The sequence below is a fragment of the Megascapheus bottae genome, chromosome 2 (assembly GCF_031878675.1).
Source record: "Megascapheus bottae isolate mThoBot1 chromosome 2, mThoBot2.hap1, whole genome shotgun sequence".
NCBI classification, from domain to species: Eukaryota; Metazoa; Chordata; class Mammalia; order Rodentia; family Geomyidae; genus Megascapheus; species Megascapheus bottae.
In genome coordinates, this window is record NC_143510.1 from 63,746,287 (window position 1) to 63,767,934 (window position 21,648).

Consider the following 21,648-nt stretch of genomic DNA (forward strand, 5'->3'; position numbering starts at 1 on the left):
ATGGCTGCAGTTGTGATATCTGTGAATGAAAAACAAATGAAATGTTTTTGGGAAACTGTAATCACATTTGTCTTGACATTTCCCTACTTCCCCCTGGGTAACTAATAGATTCTTTCCATTTCCAAAAGGAAACTTCTAATTAAATATTACTTCTGTTTGTTTCTTCCCCCTAGGAAAGAATTCTAAGTCTATAAAGACCTTAGACATTGTTTGAAGTTCCATGTCTTTCTTCATATTACAGTTCCTACTGTGCATATTCCTAAAGTGTTTGTATGCATGTATTTCAAGAGGTTTAGGTGTATTTACCTATGGTAAGACAAAAGGAAAACTTGTTTATAAAAGCTTATAATTAGATTTTGTGAGCAAACAAAATTAGAACCTGAAACTTAGAATTAATCTGTTATCTGTGATAATCATGAGTTTACAAATTTTGCTGAGCATAAGAATCCAAGGAAAGCCTCTGTGTTCCTTCACCTTGAAAACAATGTGTGATCCCACACATTTGACATATGAGTGCAGTAAAACCTTCTGTTGTCTTGAGTATCTAATTGTAAGAAGTGGAATCCAGGCACATTACTTTCATGATCTTGGCCAATTTTTTTTTTAAAATCTTAAGTCTCAGTTTCCTCACCTATAAAAGTAGAGCAATAGTAGCCCCTCAGTAATATGATTGATCCCTAATTGTAAGCTTTATTAAACTCATCATGCATAAACCTATAACTATTGGCATACCCCCATAGAAAAAAGAGATAGTGTCTGTCTATTAGAGTACCAGGTATCCATTTGAAACATGGCATAGTCTTGAAGGTAAACTTGTTAGGATTAAACCACTGATATTATTTCCTGAGTAGAAAAAAATATCACTGAAATTATTACTAAGTCAATAGGTGGTAAGTGTGTTGCATATGAATTGCATTTGTGTTTAATACTAATACTGATTAAAGCTATGGCTGGTCAGTACTTGTTTTTTGAGAATTGATGTTATCAGTTGCTTAGTATTCAGAGACTATGTGTAAGAGGTACTGCACTACTTTTTTTGTATCTCATTACCTGTACAAGTGCATACACACAGTCAAATAAAAAAGAAACATTTAATTTTCTCTGATAGGCAGTCTCAGGATATACCCATTATGGATGAAGCTGACTGGCATTAATTATTTGGGCATTGTAACATCAATATTCAATTTGCCAATGTTAGGACCCTTCTCAGGAGTGAAATAGCCATGATTTATCTCTCTAAATGAAACAGGTTGAATGGGATTATCTCATATACATAATTCATTTTAATTAAAGGCATATTCTCAAATAGCTTCTTAATGGTTATCCAATGCCTCGTTAATCTTAAATGTAACAACCTGAGATCCTTTGAGGGGTCATGTGACAACTCAAACTTCACAAACAATGTGTTATGCGTATGCATATCATGTGTTAGGAATCTTTACATTTGAAATATTACTAAGATGATAAAGACTTAAATTTGAAAAGTTTAGTTTCTTACCAGTGCCATTTTCAAAATTCTCTCCCAAGTAATAATGAGATACTCATTATTATCTTCAAGTAAAAGAGTTTATAGTAATTTGGACTATACTAAGTTAAACCAAATCAATTGTATTTATAATGTATGTATGTGTGTTTGTGTCTGTATGTATGCATGTGTGTGTGTGTGTGTGTTTGTTTGTGTAGGATGCTCCAGTCCACATTAGCCTATTACCTTTCAAGAGCAGAAATGTGTTTTTATTTCTATTTTCAAAAATCTAGAAAAATTCTTCCAAGTGAAATTTCCTTCACTAAAAATTGCCTGGGTGAATAAATAGTCTTTGAACACTCTAGTGCACTGTGACTATTCAGATTGCACAAATAATCACAGTCCTTTTTGTATTCATCTTTTGCATCTTCTAATGGAAGTAGCATGGGTAACATTTCTTTTTCTAACCAATAGTGTTTCTTCCATGCTATCCCTGGTAGAATGCATGTGAACATAAAGTTAAAGCAATGTGATGGATTATCCAGCACAAAACCATGTCTGTTACAATAGGAAAATGGTTGTGAGCCACTAAAACCAAACAAGTCAAACAGAATTGCAATACTCATTATTGAATAATTGAACACTAAAGAAATATACATCTGTACTTACTTTTGGGGAAAAAAAACATCTATTTGCCTTCCATATGTAAAGTCACGGTATATTGGCAATATGTTGTGTGTGTGTGTGTGTGTGTGTGTGTGTGTGTGTGTGTGTGTGTGTTCAGGCATGGGTCTTGAACTCAAGGCATTATGCTTTCCCTCAATTTCTTCCAACTCCAACTCACAGCTGGCACTTTGCCACTTGAGCAACACTTCCATTCCAGCTTTGATTTTGCCAGTTTGAAGTCTGGGTCTGGAGGATAACTCTAAGCTCTTCAATTCAAGGCTACTTACTACTCTACCACTTGACGCCACAGAGACACTTCCAGTTTTCTCGTGGTTAATTGGAGATCAGAGTGTCACAGACTTTCCTGCTTAGAACTGTAATCCTCAGATCTCAGCTCTTGAGTAGATAGAATCACAGGCATGAGCAACTTGGCTCCCAGCCAGTGCAGTAGTTTTGCTGGCTGTTGGAGTCAGAGTCTTACAGACATTTCTGCTCAGGCTACCTTTTAACCATGATCTTCCAATCTCAACCTCCTGAATAAACAGGGATATAAGTATGAGCCATCACTATAACCCATTCATAGTTAACTTTTTCCTTTAAGTTCTGAGGCTTGAACTCGGGATCTGGGAAATGTCCTTGGGCTTTCTCAAGGTTAGCAGTCTACCACTTGATCCACAGCAACACTTCCGGCTTTTGTGTATGTTGTACCGAGGGATTGAACCCAGCGCTTTGTGCATGCTATGCGAGCACTCTCCTACTAGGCTACACTCCCGGCCCCTATAGTTAACTTTGGATAACAATATATTTTCCTTTGCAAAGTAGACACTTCTCAAAGTAAAATCAAAGGGTTTTGATTCCCCCTCTCTAGCACATCAATTAATTTGAGAGAAAGAATGCCTGAAACAAAAATAGTACAAACATACACAGGTTTTTAGGATAGCCTGCGAGGTTCCAGAGGAGTGACATTAGCTTTTCACTGATTATTCTTACAAAACTCGAGAAACAGAGAAGACATTTAGCTTTTAAAGCATTGTTACTTCATTAATTAGGCAATGTCTACAACAGTTTAATGAGTTGAGTTGGAAGTATGGCTCAATTTTACAATAATAAAACCTGGCCCCAGAAGTAGGAATAATTTCTTCAAGGTCACATGAGAAACAAATTACAGGGATATAGAATTATAGTCTCTAAATATGTACACTACTATGAGTATGAATAAATCAGAGAAGAGAATGGTGGAAGGGAAGGAATAGGGCAGAAAGTAGAGATTTATATGGAAACTTGGTATGTCAAATTTCATAGATTCTTAAGAAAATTCCACAGAGGAGCTCATTAAAAACAGGATCCTATAGCCATTACACACAAACCATGTAAAAATAAGACTTATAAGTGAAGCTATTCAAATCAACATTTTAATTAGAAAATATCATTCATTTTTTCCAAATAAAATAGTATTAATAATCTTTGCATGTGTGCCAGGCAGTTTTCATTCTGTGTGTATCAATATATTTTATCTTCCCAACACTATTAAGATATTCCTAGCCGCACTTTGTAGACTAAAAAGTTAAAGGGAAAAAGATTGAATTGAGACCGGGAGTTTGGCCTAGTGGTAGAGTGCTTGCCTAGCATGCATGAAGACCCAGGTTTTATTCCTATGTACCACATACATAGAAAAAGCCAGAAATGGTGAGTGACTCAAGTGGTAGAGCTCTAGCCTTGAGAGTGCTCAGGCCTGAGTTCAAGCCCCAGGATTAACAAAAAAAAATAGACTGAATATACTTAATCATGTCACAAAGCTGAAATTTGTACCTGGAGCCTATGGTTCCACCTGAGACCATGTCACTATTACTAACTACTACTACTACTACTACTACTGAGCTCCTAAATAACTGAATGGCTTTCTTCTATAAATATCCCTGGATGAAAAATGAAATTGAGGTGGAAAAACACAGTACCACAGGAGTTAAATTCTCACAGGAATTAATTGCCTAGAAAATGACCCTTTGATTTCTAGTATTTGCTCTAAAACCTGTTCGCTGTGTGGTTTTGGAAAATGTATTGAATTTCTCCAAGACAGATTTCTGTTGGATAGGAATAAAAATGGTAAATGTGAACTAACTGGAAAAAACTAAGTGAGAAGAAAAATACAAAAATATTTAACCAGGTAACATCTTTTTTTTCTTTTTAACATATATTTTTTATTGTAATTAATAGAAGGGTTACATTATATTAACCAGATAGAAGGTGCATTACTTCACAAACCTTGATACCCTTTCTCATGACATGGTCCCCATTTCCCCAGGTAACATCTTGTAAAGAGCTATTTAAAACTTTTATTATCAACTGAAGTAATCGATCAGTGGGAGGTCACAAAGTTTTAATCATGTGGAGAAAAGAGGAGGAAAAAATTACCTATCATCTTTTGCCTTGTTATTAGCTTGCTTTACACAGAACATAGAGATATTAAAATGTCATTTTCAAATGTTTGTGTAGAAAATGTTTTATCCAAAACATATTCAGATTGCTGAGACCCAAGGGTAGAGACAATCCTGATTGCACTAAAGATATTTTAAAGCCACATTTATTGGAATTTGAAGGAATGAGTTGACTAACAAGAAGTGACACTTCTAAAACAAAAATATCATAACTAAAGTTTGGTGAGTTTGAGAGGATGAATACAAGAGTCGTGGGGCTCTGTGAACCTAAGTATAATTTTCACTCAATGCTTTAGAACTTTTTTTTTTGCATAGAGAAACACGAATCATTCTTATTTATTTTAGAAGCATATGCTACAGCCAAAACAGTGTTAGACCTTATCTTTCACCTTGGTGAGATTGAAAGCTTTAAATGGGCTACATCACTACTATCTGCATTGAGTCACAGCACACAGTCCCTTTTCCAGAAAATACCCCAAGGAGCATTTCAGTTCTATCTCAACCCAACCACTCTCTTCCAACCTGGCACTCATTGCCTGATTTCTTCCTTGGACTTCACACACAATATATGCCACACTTTGTTCAAAAGTCCTCCAGTATGGGTTTCTTTCTTTGTATATGGTCCACAATTCCTGAATTTGTGGTAGATCTATGAGAAAAATTGGTAGGTAAGTAGAATCTTTAGTATTTCCGTTAACAGTGCTTATACTCTAACTAATGCTGGAAGTCTTTTAGTGGGGGAGGCTTCTAATCAACTTCATCAACTTCATCAAAATTTATCTATAAAATTTTGACAGGGGTTGGGATTTGGCCTTGTGGTAGAGTGCTTGCCTCGCATGCACAAAGACCCAGGTTCGATTCCTTGGTAATACATACATAGAAAAAAGCCGGAAGTGGTGCTGAGGTTCAAGTTGTACAGCTCCAGCCTTGAGAAAGTCAAGGACAGTGCTCAGGCCCTGAGCTTAAGCCTAGGACTGGCAAAAGAAATTTTTTTGACAAAAATTATATAGTATTTTCTTTTTGCAGTCATTAGTGCTGCACCAGGAAAAGAGAGATAACATATCCTCTTATAATAAAAGATAGATATCTTGCTCCAACATTAGTTCATTTACATTACATTCTTAACTGTCTTGAAAATGATAAGATGCAGATAATTTTACTTATTAGTGATCTATTGTTAACATATACTAATGATAGGATTAATAGTATTTTATTAATGTCTGAATATAAATTATATATATTTAATAGTTGCATGAATGTGTAGCATCATATGACATAATTCTATATGGTATGTATGTTTTCAGAAGTCTAGGAATATCTAATATATATTTATTTAAATACAAAAATATATACTTTGGCTAGCTTGTTCAGTTTATTTCTTCATGTATGGTATTTGCCTTTTATGATTGCTTCCACACTGCTATTTTGAAATCTAATTGCATGTATAAAATTCTTTATTCTTCAAAATATTATTACCTATTAGGCATGTGCAATTCACAAATAAACCCACATCTTCTGTTGCTCCACATTTATACAGAATAACTATAATTACAACACAGATGATAACCCAGGCTTATTTTACATATTCAAGTCAGCCATTACTGAGGTCACACCCAGAGGTTCCTCTCAGGTCATGCAAGTTGTTCAACTTCCCTAGTCAAGGATTCTGCTTATGTCCATTGTCCCCACTGGGTCAATTAGAGGCCCCAAGAAATCTGGTGTCATCAGACTCAGGGAGAAAGATTTGATACACAAGGGAGAAGGGAAAGCATCAGGGCCTGCAGGAATGTGGACAGGAATAAAGGCAGTATCTGATCAGCAATCTATTCAGAATTTCTAAGTGCACTTCTCCTCATCTGGTGACCACCACCCAGTGAGAGAAAGCGGGAAATGACAGCTTCTAATAATGAACCATCTCCCGTCTTAAAAATTCACAGCATGACTATGACCATTCAACACAGCTTAGGGAACTACTGATTTGATAATTATGAATGCTGTTTTTATACTTATGCCCTTCATATCCTTTTACTTTTAATGCTTAGGGACTCCTCTCTTTGTCCTAGTTTCTCACAGAAAGAGTGTGAGTATGTATGCTTTGGAAGGAGATTGCTGACATGTTATAAATAAACCATTGTAGGACAGCTTTAAAAAATAATTATAATAGTATTATGGGCTTATTTCCTCTGCTCCAATCCCAATTATACCTGGTATTAACATCCTATATTCTTGTATTCATCAGACTGAGAAGCGTTTCATGAGCTTCACATTTATTCAGATGTTTACATGGTGTATTTATTGTGAAAATAACATGTATTTGTAGGCTTTCCTGGCTGTAATAATTTTTCAGAATTTCCTTATTTTGATGGTCTTAATGGCTGGAGAAATATTAGTCAGGTATGTTCCAGAATTCCTGCTATTAGTATATGTCTGACTTTTCCTAAATGAGGTAGTATGCAAGACAGAGGAAGATGTCCGAAGCAAAGAACTCATCTATCCCTCCTCTCTTTATACGAAGGGTACATACAATCAATCTGACCTTAACCCTGATGTTGACTTTATCACTAGAAGTACATGTGAGCTTCTCTGCATTGAAGTTACTGTTCTCATTTCTCACTTTAAACACTTTACTCTATTGAAGAAAGTTTCTGTGTGCAGCTCCCTGTTAAGGAATCATAAAGTATATTTCTCTTATTGGGATTTTCTTTCCTTTATATGTGTTTACTTCTTCAATTATTTATGTCAGATATTTCCTTTTACTCCTTATTCTGTCTGCTTTGGACTATCATTACATGACATTATGGATTATCCCAGCCTCATCCTCTATATTTTAAATCAATTATGTTTCTTAATTGGAAATATAGGGCTTATATTTTGTAGTTTTCTCTGCTGCAAAGTGAAGTGTGTGTGTGTGTTTCGCAATTAATTAAAAAATGGTGCCAGCCTGGGCTTGAACCCAGGGCCTGTGTACTGTTCCTGAGCTATTTTTCTCAACACTACACTCTGACACTTGAGCCACAGCTCCACATATAGTTTTCTTGGTGATTAGTTGGGGTAAGAGTCTCAGGGACTTTTCAGTGCCCATGCTGACACTGATGCAGGATTCTCAGATTTCTGCATCTTAAGTGGTTTGCCCACTGTGCCTAGCTGGAACTGAGGTTTTAAACAATTGAAATAAAACAAAGAGTGAAAGTACCTGAAAGAATGGTATACATAAGAATTTATGGAGTTTCAAGCAACTCATGTTATTTCAGGGGATATCTAACATTCTTAATTTTTTCTGTATTATAAATGAATTTCAAAAAATCCCCCTAAATAGAAAACCATAATCAAGTCAATCATCCTGAACTGTACTGTTGGGGTTAGTTTGGTTGGCTAAAATATGTAAACATACATTTCTATGCCATGCATCTCATAAAAGTAAACAGGTTGAGATATGCTTTCCATTCAGTTGTAATTTCATGATTTTGAGGGTCAATATGCAGGATGAGAATTTTATTACTGAACGTGGGATTTCAGGGAACATAAAGGGAAATGCATAAACTTGCTGGTTATAAGCATGGCCTACTTTTTTCTTGCCCTAAGCAGTCTCTGCTCCAATAACCTCAGATAGTATAAAGGACCTGTAGGAATAAAAGGCTTGCTCTATCTTCATAGCCTATTGTGTGATGATGAGATCTTTTATTTTCATAGGTATAAAAGTACTATGGAGAGTTCCTTGGTATTAAAATGTCCTACAGGTTTACAGAAGAATGCAAGAGTGATACAATGCATGAACTCAAATCTTCTCTAGCAATGGACATATAGGAATGAGCATGCATGCAGTGTCAAGCTCTTCATGGAAGACATTTGCATGTTAAATCTCGTAAAGCATGTTGTAGACAAAGAATCAAGAATCTCCTTAAGCAATTTATCACTGTGAATTTCTATTGGAAATACAATTTTAGTTATAGTTTACAATATTTGCACAAATTAAGTCTGAACATATGTGTACATAGGTTTTCAGTTTAGTTTTTAGGAAACAAAATTGTAACTCATTTTAAAAAGCTGTTTTAAATATAAATTAAAATGTATTAAATGCTCAAATACAGGAGTAAATTGGTTCTATTGGTGTATTTTTCTGCAATTCTGCTGTTTATTTAATAGCTTTGGGTAACTGAAATTTCTATTTTGATCTTTCTGAATTTCGTTACATAAATAACTCTAAATATGACCGATGTAAAACATTTTTATTATTCATAGAATGTGAAGAAATGTCAAATATAAATGAATGGGTTTGTATAGCTTAAAAGATGAAAATATTTTCATTTATGGAAGAACTATCAACTTATCTTTCATCAAGTTTTTTTTGAAGGTGGCTAAATTGATCTACTAACATTGGTTCAAAATAAAAAGAAACATTATTTTAAATTAGAAAAGTGAGAAAAATTGGTTAAATATTTAATTAGATATGTAATTAAAAGGTAAGAGTATGCTAAGAGTCACATCAATCTGAATTTGAAGACTGAGGTGTCAGTATCTTTTTTTAAGTACTGGTGGCTAACACACATGAAATAAATGTAGGAAGCACTGACAACTTAAAACCTAGTTATTATTAAATTTCTAAATATGTTAAAAAGTTCTTGACTGAAAAGTGAATTTCCTTTTTTGGCATAAAGTCTATATATATATATGTATATATATATATAGTAATTAATAGAAGGGTTACATTACATTCAGCAGATAGAAGGTGCACTACTTAACAATCATTCCTATCCTTTCTCTTGTTTATGTCCCCATTTCTCTCCCCCTCCCCTCCCATCATCTTGTTTTCCCCTTCCCTATCCTATTTCAAATAAATAAATATATATATATACAATATATCAGATAATAAGATAAGATGCTACAACAATATGAGATAACCAAGGGACAACACAAGAGATGAGAAATAACACAATACATTAAGAACAACAATCATACATTATATGGCTCTTGTTCCTATATCCTGGAGGTCCTTTCATTTAGCCTCATCCTATATGACCTTATGTAGCTAGGTTTTGTTCACAATGGAAAGTGAATTTCAATAATTAAATATGTTCTTAAGAATTAAAAAAAATCATTGAGATTTCCAGAATGAAATTTTCCTTTCGATCTTTGGTTTTAATATTACATCATCTTAGCTATTCTTGTTGGATATGTGTATTTTTAAATTAAAACTGACCTGTTTATTGACCTCATTTCTTTCAATGTCCATCCTTGTCATAGGCTATTTCAGTGTAGCATCAAGTTTTTTTCTTCCTACTACTATCTTTATGACCTCTATTAGCAAGGATCTTAGTAAGAAGGTCTAGTGCAGGACATTTTATACAGTGCACAATACATACATTTGGAAACATAGAGTAGTTGAATAAAATTTACAGAAGCTGGCACAAATAAAAAAATGTTGACATATAAAATTGAAAGGAATTTCTTTAATGTATTTTTCTAGTATTCCTTTTGTGATACAGAGTCCATTTGTCCAATCTTGTTTAGTAAGTTGATATGGAAGAGGGGATGAAATAGTAATAGAATTTTCTTAAATGAGGGAAGGGAGAAACTTTGAAAAGAACAATGAGGAAATCTATGTGACGGAGCTAAGATATGTGGCTCCCTGTATAGTCTGTAATTTTATTTTTCTACCATTCATACTGAAGCACTGTGATTAATTCCACATCACATATCATAACATTAAAGGAGAATCACACAAAATTGCCTATTGGAAACAAAAATAATTTTACCTAGCTTATATTTTAGGGCTAATAATAGATGAGGGCAGTAATTGTAGGTTTTGAAAACAATGCACCTAATATATACACACCCTCTCCCAACTTTCCCAGACAATGGAGAAGGCTTCAAAAGAAAGAGTAGAGAACATTCTTTATAAAATCTGCAAGATAGAGTGGTATAAATTGTACTTTCAAAGCAGCAAAAGAAAAAGTTGTAATTTCATATCTCTTTTTCAAGCTTCTCAAAGACACATATGTTTATTTACTGTAAACAGAAAGCTACATATCATATGTTTTTTACAAAATAAAATAGTTCCTTTATTCTGGAGCTACAATTATAAAAATTGACATGAAAATATTTGCATTTTGATGCTTTGTGTTGATATGATTCCTATGACATAAATTTCCAAGTCAATGATTTGTTCGTAATTGGTCATCCAATAATATTCAACCATAGACTGGTAATAACTGGTCAAATTATTCATGAATGTTTTCATTTTATGGCTCATATAATCATTCAATATCTGAGCTCAGTCCTTATTGATCTCTATGGTGTGAGGTATAATTTTCACAATCTGAAGAATGTTCATAGGCCATTTCTCTTGTGTCTTAGGATTTGAAGGATCCCCATATCCACTATAAATTATATTTGCATCCTTCATTAATATTGTTAGCATTTATATTACATTTTATAGTGTGTGTGTGTGTGTGTGTGTGTGTGTGTGTGTGTGTGTGCGGGTATGCTTGAACTCAGGGCCTGATTCTGGTTCCTGAGTTTTTTTGGCTCAAGACTAGGCCTCCACCACTTGAACTTCAGACTTACTTCCAGCTTTGTTGGTAGTTAATTGGAGGTAAGTGTCACATGTTCTTTCCTTCCTGGGCTTTTAAACTGTGATCTTCATATCTCAACCTCTTGGGTAGCTAGGATTACAGGTGTGTCCCATCACATCTAGCTATAGTATTTTTATAGTATTATTTTTATAGTATGTCATATTTTATAGTATGAAATTTTATGGTGTATGTATAGATGTATATGGTGTATATTTAATGAGTCTCAGTTTTGAGAAATGCACATTTTTTCTAGAAGTCCGTGTTAAGATAGATAACTGGGGTTTTGTTCACAATTTCATACTGCAAAGCAGAACTATAGTATCACTTCACAATTAACATTATAGGAATTTGTGAGGCAAATGCTGTTATGGCTTCCAGCAGGATGATGGTGAGTTCTATCACCCTGGCAAATGAAGGCCCCAAGATTCCAGACAACGTGGGAGATTGTCTTCGGGGCAACTACAGCTTTGCCAAGGATCGAATGACTTCCCAAGAACTTGATCTTAATTTGGGATTCTTTGCTGGGGGAGTTTGGCTGGCCAGGAACTTGAGTGCACCTCAGACAGGAGTATAACCAGACAACCGGAATTCCTGTGCTGGATGACCACCACAAGATAATGCTTGATGGAAGCTGAAGTTTCTCCTTCCTTTTCTAATACAGAAATGTTGGTTCTGTAAAAGATATGTACATAGTTGTGTTGTTTCTGCAGGGAGTGATCTTTGCTCATGTCCTACAGGATTTTGAATGGTGATATAACAAATATTTGAAATAAAGACTATACACAGACAAAAAAAAGAATTTGTGTCTAGGTTATCTTTCTAAATATGAATGGCAGCAGTGTATTTTACGAGTTTATTATTCATAATTTTTAGAATATTGTCTCAAAAGTTGCAACAAAGTATATGTTCTCCTATATAGTTGTTTAATTGTAATGGTAAATATACCTTGAAATGTATTGTATCTTAAATCCATTTTCCATTCTTTTTTGTTGGTCATGGGACTTGAACTCTGGCCCTAGGTGCTATCCCCAAGCTCTTCAGCTCAAGGCCAGCACTCGACCCCTATGGGCCACTGTGCCACTTGGTTTTCTAGTGGTTAACTGGAGGTAAGAGTCTCATGGACTTTCATGCTTGGGCTGGCTTTGAACCACAATCCTCAGATGTCAGCCTCCTGAGTAACTAGGATTACAGACATGAGCCACTGGTGGCCCGATTGAATTCCATATTTTAAAATTACTTTCAAGCAAAATTTTATTTAATTGATAATTTAATTTAATATTAATAATTATTACTGTACATAGATATTACCTTTACTTTATGAATACTAAAATAGAGAATTGCAGAAATTAAAGTACTTGACAAACTTACTGGTAAGTAGGATTTGAACTTGGATTTTTTTCTTGCCAGGTTCAGTCCTAATTTTTAAGTTGCATTGCAGCTTCCCTGTACTGTTTTTTATTTTGCACTTTTCACTTATGTTATCTTCTTCTGATATCTTTGGTAGCAGCATTGTAGCCATATTTCCATTAGACATTTTTTAAGAAATTTACTTTTGTTCCTGGTGAATTTTGGCTGAATTTTTAGCTGCAATGAACTGATCATATTATGAGACAAATATACATTAATCATATCTTATATTAGAGAGTATGTTTAGAAAAGCAGTCAAATTCTTGAATAATGCACTGAAGTATAATATAGACATTAAAAGAAAAAAATCAGATTTTTGTCTAAAGGAAATGGCATGACAATAAATTATCTTGATATATGTATTTTGAAACACTTCATAGACCAGCAATAAGGCTGTGTCTTTTGATTCAAATGCTGTGATTAGCAGAATTCTATTTGAGCTAAAGAATTAGTCAAAGACTTTTAGGGGCATACATATTAGAATTTTGTGGAACTACAGAGTTGTAATTTTTTCTTCTCCAAACATAATGAAAGATGGTCTTTGTTCCATTTATGAAGACAGCAGCAGCAAATGGAATCTGTGCTTTCTGCAAGTTATATTTAATGTGCATTTGACTATACTATGCATCAGTCAATATTATAAAATAGGCACCATGTTCATATATGCAAGTGTGAACTTTTAATTCAGTCATACTTGAAGTAACTTGAAAGTCAGCATCTTTAGGTTAATCAACTCCATACTAAATCCTTCCTTCCTTCCTTCCTTCCTTCCTTCCTTCCTTCCTTCCTTCCTTCCTTCCTTCCTTCCTTCCTTCTTTCCTTCCTTCCCTCCTTCCTTCCCTTTCTTTCTTTAGCTCTCTCAGTCTCTCTGTCTCTGTCTCTGTCTTTGCCTCTGTGTCTGTTTGCCTTTCCCTCTTTCTTTGCTCTTTGGTGCTGGAGCTTGAACACAGGGCCTGGGCCTTGTTTCTGAGCTTTTTGTTGTTGTTGTTGTTTAAAGTTAATTCTGCTCTACCTGAGACGCAGATCCACTTTTATTTATTTGCTTATTTAGGTTTTTTTGTTTAATTTTTGAGGGAGTAGTTAATTGGAGATAAGAGTCTCACAGGGTTTCTTGCCCTATTTCTCTTTAGAGTGCAATCCTCAGATCTCAGTTTGATTGAAGGCATGACTACCAGCCTAGCACTAATCTAATTTCTTAACTTGTTGAGCCTGTTTCTGATCATAAGTTAAGGGTGATTGTATCATTTGAAGTGATTCCTGTGAGAAATTGAAGCAATGGAAGTAACATAAATTTTTAAAAATAACAAGCTACACACTTATTCTTCATCATGAGAAACAAACCAGTATAATCTAAAGTGAATTTCCTGGTTAAAGCATTTAGTTTTTAGGTTTAAACAGAGGTTTCAATTTGTTACCTCTGTCTGTGTGTCTCCCTACTTGTCTGTAAATCTCATCACCTATCCATCAACTAAATATCATTACATTTTAGACATTAATATGCCTATTATATGTCTACATAATTTTTGTAAAATTTGGAACAGATTTCAAATAAAAGTTTAATGTTATGATGCAAGCCAAAGTTAATTTCTGACAAGTATGGGAAGAAATTGTCAAGCGCAGTTAGAAAACTACGGGCTAAGTAAGTTTCATCAACTATGGGGCATTTTAATACAGTAGAGCTTTTCATATGTACTTCTTACACTTTATCTAATTATACGTTCTCATAATGACCCAGACTTTGTCTTGATTATTCTACTTTTTTTTGCCAGTTGTGAGGCTTGACTCATGGCCTGAAAACTGTCCTTGAGCTTTTCTCAAGGCTAGAGATCTACCCTTGAGCCACAGCACCATTTCCAACTTTTTTCTATTGATATGGTGCTGAGGAGTCGAACCGGGTCTTGGTGAATGACTACCACTAGGCCAAACTCCCAGCCCTATTCTAATTTTTAATGAAGGATTTTGATATTCAGCTCAATTTAATGCTGTCACTTTTAGTAATAATGTATACACTAGGTTTTTAGAATTGTAAATCAATATTATTCCAGTTCAAATCATGTTTTCATGCTCTTAGGTATTTGTCCTCTGCATGTTTTTGTTAAAACAGAAATATTTAAGGATTCAAGAGGGGACAACTTAATAATGTCTTGGTAAAACATGTCTTGGTAAAACATGTCTTGGCTTTGCAAAAACCATGTTTACATGTGAATATAAATATGCAGAGATATATTAGGTCTAGTGTCCAATCTTCATGAAGAGGTACTTGGGAGACTGCAAACCTTCAAGGGAAAACTTCCACTCATCACCACTCCTTGTTCCCATGGCAGGGAATCAGAATAAGATCAATATCTATGGGTGGATTTAGGTGGATATTTCTGGCACCTAGAGTCCTCGATCCCTCACATGTCAATAACATAGTTCACCATTGTCATTGCCTGCTGGTATTTTGAAAGAAGTCCACTTGTTAAAAAAAGTTTAGTTTAGGAGATGTTTAATATATTTTACATTACTGTAAGGGACTGTCTGAAGCTAGATAAAACTCTGTATAGAAAAGAGGTTAATTTAGCTCACAGTTATGGAGTGGCAAAAGCCTAATGTCAGCAACAGCTCAGATCTCATGAGAAAAGAACCTGTGCAAGAAAGACAAATCACATCACCAACAAGGAAGCCAGTATCAGGAACTTATTCCAGAGGACCAGCATGCCATTTCAAGAACAGAGCACTCAGTGACCTAAGGAAATCATGCTAGATCTCACTTCTGAAAGATCCCTCTTTTCCTCTATTACCAAACTACAGAGAAACATTCTTCTGTATGGAACCTTGAGGGACTAACTATATACAAACAATAACAGACCAGAATGCTAGGGAGGGAGGGGACTTATCAATGAATAAAATAGCAGAGTTCATGTATATAAAACCAAATGTCAACACACACACACACACACACACACACACACACACACACACACACACACACACACAATCCTGTGAGCAAAGCTACATGCCAAATAATGGAGCACAGCAGTCAATAGAGTCTATAGTCCTGAATGAAACACTTCACCTGAAGGTCATGTTGGAAAGTCATCCCTTTCCTGATTTGGAGATTCAGAAAACTCTAAAGAGTGGTTATTAGAGGTCAGAGTTTGGGGCTGAAATGACTATTTTTCTCGCAGATAACTGGACTTACAAATGGACTGCGACTTCAATTGTTTTGACAAATCATTTGACCATGTCAAGTATTCTTGAACAGAACAGAGTTCACTGCATGCTTAAGGCAGCCAGGGTATAAAATGCGAACTTCTACTTCAAGAATTAGAAATAGATGCACTTAAAAAATACTTGAGACAAAATATATTCATGTTTATTACCTTGAATTCAAGAAAGCACATTCTTATCCTATTTACTTGTCTCACACCATGTCACCTGTCATCTATTGCCATTGCTCAACAAGAAGCCACAGTCAGCAAATGGCGCCACCACCCCCGCCCCCGTCCCAGCACTGACAGTCCACAGTAGAATAGATATTGGAAATTTCTTTTGCTTGTGTATATTTAGACAAGGAAACTCAGTGGAGAACTTGCTTCTGCACGAGTTCACAGAATGTACCAAGCATACTTTTGTACAGTGTCTGAGCCATACCCCTCTTACTGTGTCCTAAGACTCAGGCAAGAATCCATATAGCCACAAAAAGGACCTGGAATTCATCTAAAAGACTGCTATTATTTAAAGATCCTATAAACTTTTATCATCTGAAAATGGAATCCAGTTGGAAGTAAGTAAAGACAACAAAGTTTGCTTTCTGCTTGGTTTGTTTTGTTTTTCCTTTCTGCACTGCTGTTTGGAGCTATCTAAGTGCATGATAACTTCATGCCCATATATAAAAGACATCTTGGTATATGAGACTAGCCCTAGATATGGAATTGGAAAAACCATATTTTCCCATGCCCTTCTGAATATCAATACTATGGAATATGAAAGAAATCAAATGCTCTGAGGTCTAGTGTTTTTAAACAAAGTGGGAGTGATTATGATGTCCTGTATTTAATATTTAGATGAGAATAAGATGATCAAAAAGACATGAAAACCTTTTTAAAAGATTGTTCATTTTGGGGTTTCAACTCAGGGCCTGAATACTGTCCCTGAGCTCTCTTTCTGTAACTCAACTCTACTTCTGGTTTTCTAGTGGCTAATTAGAGATAAGAGTCTCATGGACTTTGCTTCCCAGACTGGCTTTGAACCCAAATCCTCATACCTCAGCCTCCTGAAGAGTTAGAATTATAGGTGTGAGCCACCAGTGTTCAGCTTATACTTTTAATGATGGATACATTTATAAAATCTGTTGTTACATGCTAAATTAACTGTCTATGTAATCGGTAATCCCTACCAATGCAAACAAATGCCCTGAGCTGGAGGATTGGAGGAGTTTACTATCATTAATTAACCCTGGAAAATGGTCACCTTTTACTGCAATTCATATTTAATTCACTTGCATAACATAGTTGATCTTTTTCTTATATTCCTTATATTTTTCTTTCCACTTAATCTTCGGTAAATATTTCCACAGTAATTCAGAACAAAGAAAATATCTTTATTATGGCTTGAGACAGAAAATTATTCTAAATATGTTTTCTCTGTAATTTGAACACTCATAAGCAATGGAACTAGTGGAATCCAACTAAACATTATGATACCTTTTAAGAAGTAATACTGCAGTATTGTGGTGAGTCTTAGTTCTGCTTGAAATGTTACATTTGCATGTTTGTTTCTTTTTACTGGAATGGAGTATATTTGTATTACACTTTCATGCACATTATAAAACAGTACATTTTGGTGATTTTCTTTTCCGTCAAATCCCATCTCTGCAGCAGAGAGACCCTACTGATTTGAGAAATGTAACCCACAATTCACTGCATTAAATCAACTTCATCAACATTGTTCTACACTTTAAAGACATCACTCTAAAATTTTCTTGCACTGTGTCTTTCCAGCCGTGTTTATCGGTAAAGAAAAGGGTTTTAGCATAAATCATTAAGTTCTCCATGCTTTCCAAAAAAGGAAGACATTGTGTCTGCAAACTAATCATTCAGGTCGACATCACATCAAGTTTTGAAATTACTAGAATAGATCAATTTATTCCTAACCATAGGTGGAAAACACAGGTGTATATTCATAAATCTTGTTTTCCTTACATTTAAAGATTGTAAGAAGTGACGCTGGCATTTCTTCCTATATATTTCACCTCCTTTTTCTTCCTTTTTTATTGACCTGTCATTTTTTCTTAAACTACAGTTGGTATAGCCAACAAAAATATGACACATGTATTATGCTTTTTCTAATTGTATCTTTCAGGAACCATGAGCATTTCTGCTCACTATCTTGAAATATGAATTAGTTATGCTTTGATGCTGAAGAGTGACTGGCTTTGTGAAGCAGAGCTTCATTTTCCTACCTAGACCTTGCTAATCTAGGCATTTCCCAGATGACATATGAGCAGATTGCAGATGTAGAAATAAGGTAAACCCAAGATCAGAAGAACTGTAAAGCCAACCTGGAGACCCATGAACCGTATAAATAATTACTACAGTAAACCACTGAGTTGGCGGGAGGGGTGTTTATTAGGTAGCAATAGAAAATGGTTACAAAAGGCTGCTATGTGATCTAGGAAGAGTTATTTTTCTCACTGTGTCTGAAATGTCATTTTCTTTCACATAGGTATTATGCCTTTAAAGATTTGAAACATTCAAGTAGGTAAACATGGTGATAATAATAATTTATGTATTTGTCTGATATGTATTTGTCAATATCAAAATGGGGAATGAACTGATTTCTTTCAGTTCTTGAAAAGATCATAAAACTGTAAGGGGAAAAAGAACATTATATTTAAAAAAAAGTTGACTCCATTGTTCTCTGAATAATAAACAAGAAGATATGATGCTGCTCTTACCAAGGATTTCCTACTGGAAGTGTATGAAGTCCAATTAAATGTTTGGACTCGTTGGTTTTGACTAGAATAGAAATGCTACATCTTGTTTATCACACACACACACACACACACACACACACACACACACACACACACACACACACACACACTGACTTCCATAGCCAAATTTACATGCCCCTCTTCTTCTATGGCACAGGGCCTTGTGTGAACTTAGCACTGGTGTCCTATTATGGGGACGGGGGTATGATTGTATCCACACCTACTGTTGTATACTTTTCTCACGTTGCACAATATATTTGGCTTCAGGAATGACTCTATATAGAAGCTTCTCTTTCAGTGGGCAGTATGAATTCTGACAGTGCCTGATTTCCCAACTTGGTGCTGCATTGCTAGAAGCTGTACTTTGAGGACAAGTTATCCTTTCAGATAGCTCCTCTAAACTGGGTTCCACGCCAATCAAACTTTGTCTAGTGTGTGTCATGATGGGATTAATGAGGGAACTATGATGTATATCTTTCTTTAAATGGGGGAATCTTTCTGGTTATGAGGCATGGATTGTAGTTGCTAGTATTCTTTGCTCCTCTCTTTCTCTACTACAGTCTGCATTCACTTTTCTTCTTTCCCTTGGTGATTTCCATTGTTGTCCCTCAGCTATTTATTTACCTTGAAATTCAGATACTCATCTGTTGTTTGTGTTCTTCTTTGTGGAGGAGGAGGCAAGTCATTGAACCTCTGCAGAACCTACTTGTAATTACCTTGCATTAATTTTAATGTGAATATTTGCATTAAATTACATGAAATAGATTCTCATGTTCATGGTGCATTGCAAATATTTAATAATAAGTTCTTATTGAGCTAATTGTCACACCTTTTGCTTTCCACATATGCAATTTGCAAATTATGATCCAGTAAGTTATTATTTTATTTTTAAAAGGAATTTAAACTCCTAATTTATTTTCTTAGAGCTGCCTAGGAGCGGGAAGGGTAAAAGCTATGAAAGAAAACAAGCATGTAAGCATTTGAGTCAAAGTGTATGACGAGCTCTCAGGAGACAGGATAAATCCTGAAGATGATGAACTAAACTGCTTTCTTCTTGCTAGAGATGGGTAAAACCTCACATTTTAAATGCTTTCCAGTGAGAAAAACAAAAGCAGAAGCAGTAAATACAGTTCTTAAAGCTTATCTTCAAGGTCAACACAAAGATTTCCTTTATAAAATTTCTGCCTACTACAGAGAAATATTTACAGGCAAACCTGGATGAGTAAAAAAATGTTTATAAACATTCTTAAAGATACCAGGATCATCATCTTCTATACAACCTTCTAAATACTAAGATGTCAAGATACATTTTTAAAAATGAGTTGGTATCCTTTATAGTTATTGGATTGTTTAGTAAAATTTCTGGTATGATAGTTATGTATTACATTATTGTATGAATTTTCCTATAATTTATGTATGTTTCCTATGATTTCCCACAAACATAAAAAGCATTATTTTTATTATTTAAATTATTTTAGTTTGGTTTTCCAAATATTTTTTTTTATAAAATAGCTATCTGGTTTTCTCTTTGTACTTTAGAATAGAACTTTTCCAGTGAAAAGTTTGTGGTAAAAAATATAGTACTCAATTTCTAGGAACACCTTATGATGAAAAGAATGAAATGGGATTTGCCAAACATTAAAAATAAAAAAAACCAAAAATCTTAAAAGTTATAATCATTTAAATCCCTGAGCTGTGTAGTGTGGCTTGGCAAACTGCCTGGAGAGCTGGTTATGTTGATTTAGAGAAATGGGTACTTGAAAGGGGTGGGGTGGGGTCATTGTAAAAAGGGTTAGACAGATGAGGAAAAGAGGGAAGAATGTGGTCAGAAATCAAATTAATATCCTACAGGTAAAAAGGGTGAAGGAAAGGATAGGTAATGGAAGGATGGTTGTGAATGTTGAAAAGGTGGCATTAATTAAAATATGTTATATGCATAAACTGCTTTGTATAGTTATTTAAGGATGATAAAATAATATAAGTAAATCAATAATTAAAAAATAAATAAATTTAACAAATGATATCTCATATCTAATGAAAATTTCAATTTCATCAGCAGTTCCTATATGAATTATATATAATTATTTAGAAATACATCATAATAGAATTGATTTTCACATTGGCTGATATAATATCAGCTGTACAGTTACATTGACAAATTAAAAATAAGTAACAATGATGTTCATGCTTCTTTCATTACATCTAATACATATGATTATTCTACAAACCACAGTAAATTTGATTCTCTGCTTGTGAAAGAGATGAATTTGTGATCCAATGTCCAGTTCTGTTGTCACTTTCATGTAGGAATGTGTATGCTCACAAAAAATGCATTGCCACCGCTGGACTAACACACATATTACTGTTGATATAAATTAAGGGAGAAGGTAAATTTAGTTCAACAGAATGATGACAATTTTCTCAGAATTGGTAAGCTCCCGTTTCTCATTGTGACATTCAAGCAAATACATGATGTTCAAAAGTCAGTAATGATATGTGACTAAATATGGAGCTCTGAATTTTAAATGATTTGATTATGCAGCCGATGGAATATTGTGCTCACTTAAACAGCTAGTATCTTGATATATAAGCTCATGATTAAGAAACCATATGAAGATATATTCTACAAGGGGAAAAAATACTAAGAAATTTCTAACTGTTCTTTCTGTTTTTCCAGAAATGTCCTCACAAACCAGTGTGAGTGTTCAGAAGTGGGTCCATTCTGGCAGGAGTGAAAATACAAAGGAAAATCGCTTAACAACCTATTTTAGAAATAATAAAGGCTTAGGGCTTGAATGCATCTCAAAAAAATGTGGGCCAGGATCAGCAAGGGTTTTCATTTTGTCTAAAATAGGTTCCTTAAAACTTGGGTATTTGAAACGTGTCAAAGATTCCCTTCCTTTCAAAGTATCTTCTTATTTAATAAAATGTCTAAAAGCCAAGAGAGGTACTGGAGAGTGTGACATGTTCACTCTGAAGGACTCAAATTAAATTCTTGTTCTATGATATATATTGATGAAACTTGATAAATTCTCCTTTTGACAAGAAACAGTGAGCTAAGAAAATTTTTTATCTTTTGAATTTTGTTATCTCTTTTGGGAGATAGTAGGTAAAACACAAACA

The 21,648-nt window shown here is 34.5% G+C and overlaps 1 long non-coding RNA gene across 1 annotated transcript in view; it reads left to right on the forward strand.

Moving 5' to 3' along the window:
• Nucleotides 1–21,363, forward strand: part of LOC150067232 (uncharacterized) — a 42,265-nt gene extending 20,902 nt beyond the window's left edge. The window contains exon 4 of the long non-coding RNA XR_016539531.1: nucleotides 21,203–21,363. This is a non-coding gene — a long non-coding RNA (uncharacterized LOC150067232). The remainder of the gene's footprint in view (nucleotides 1–21,202) is intronic.
• The last annotated feature ends 285 nt before the right edge of the window (nucleotides 21,364–21,648 follow it).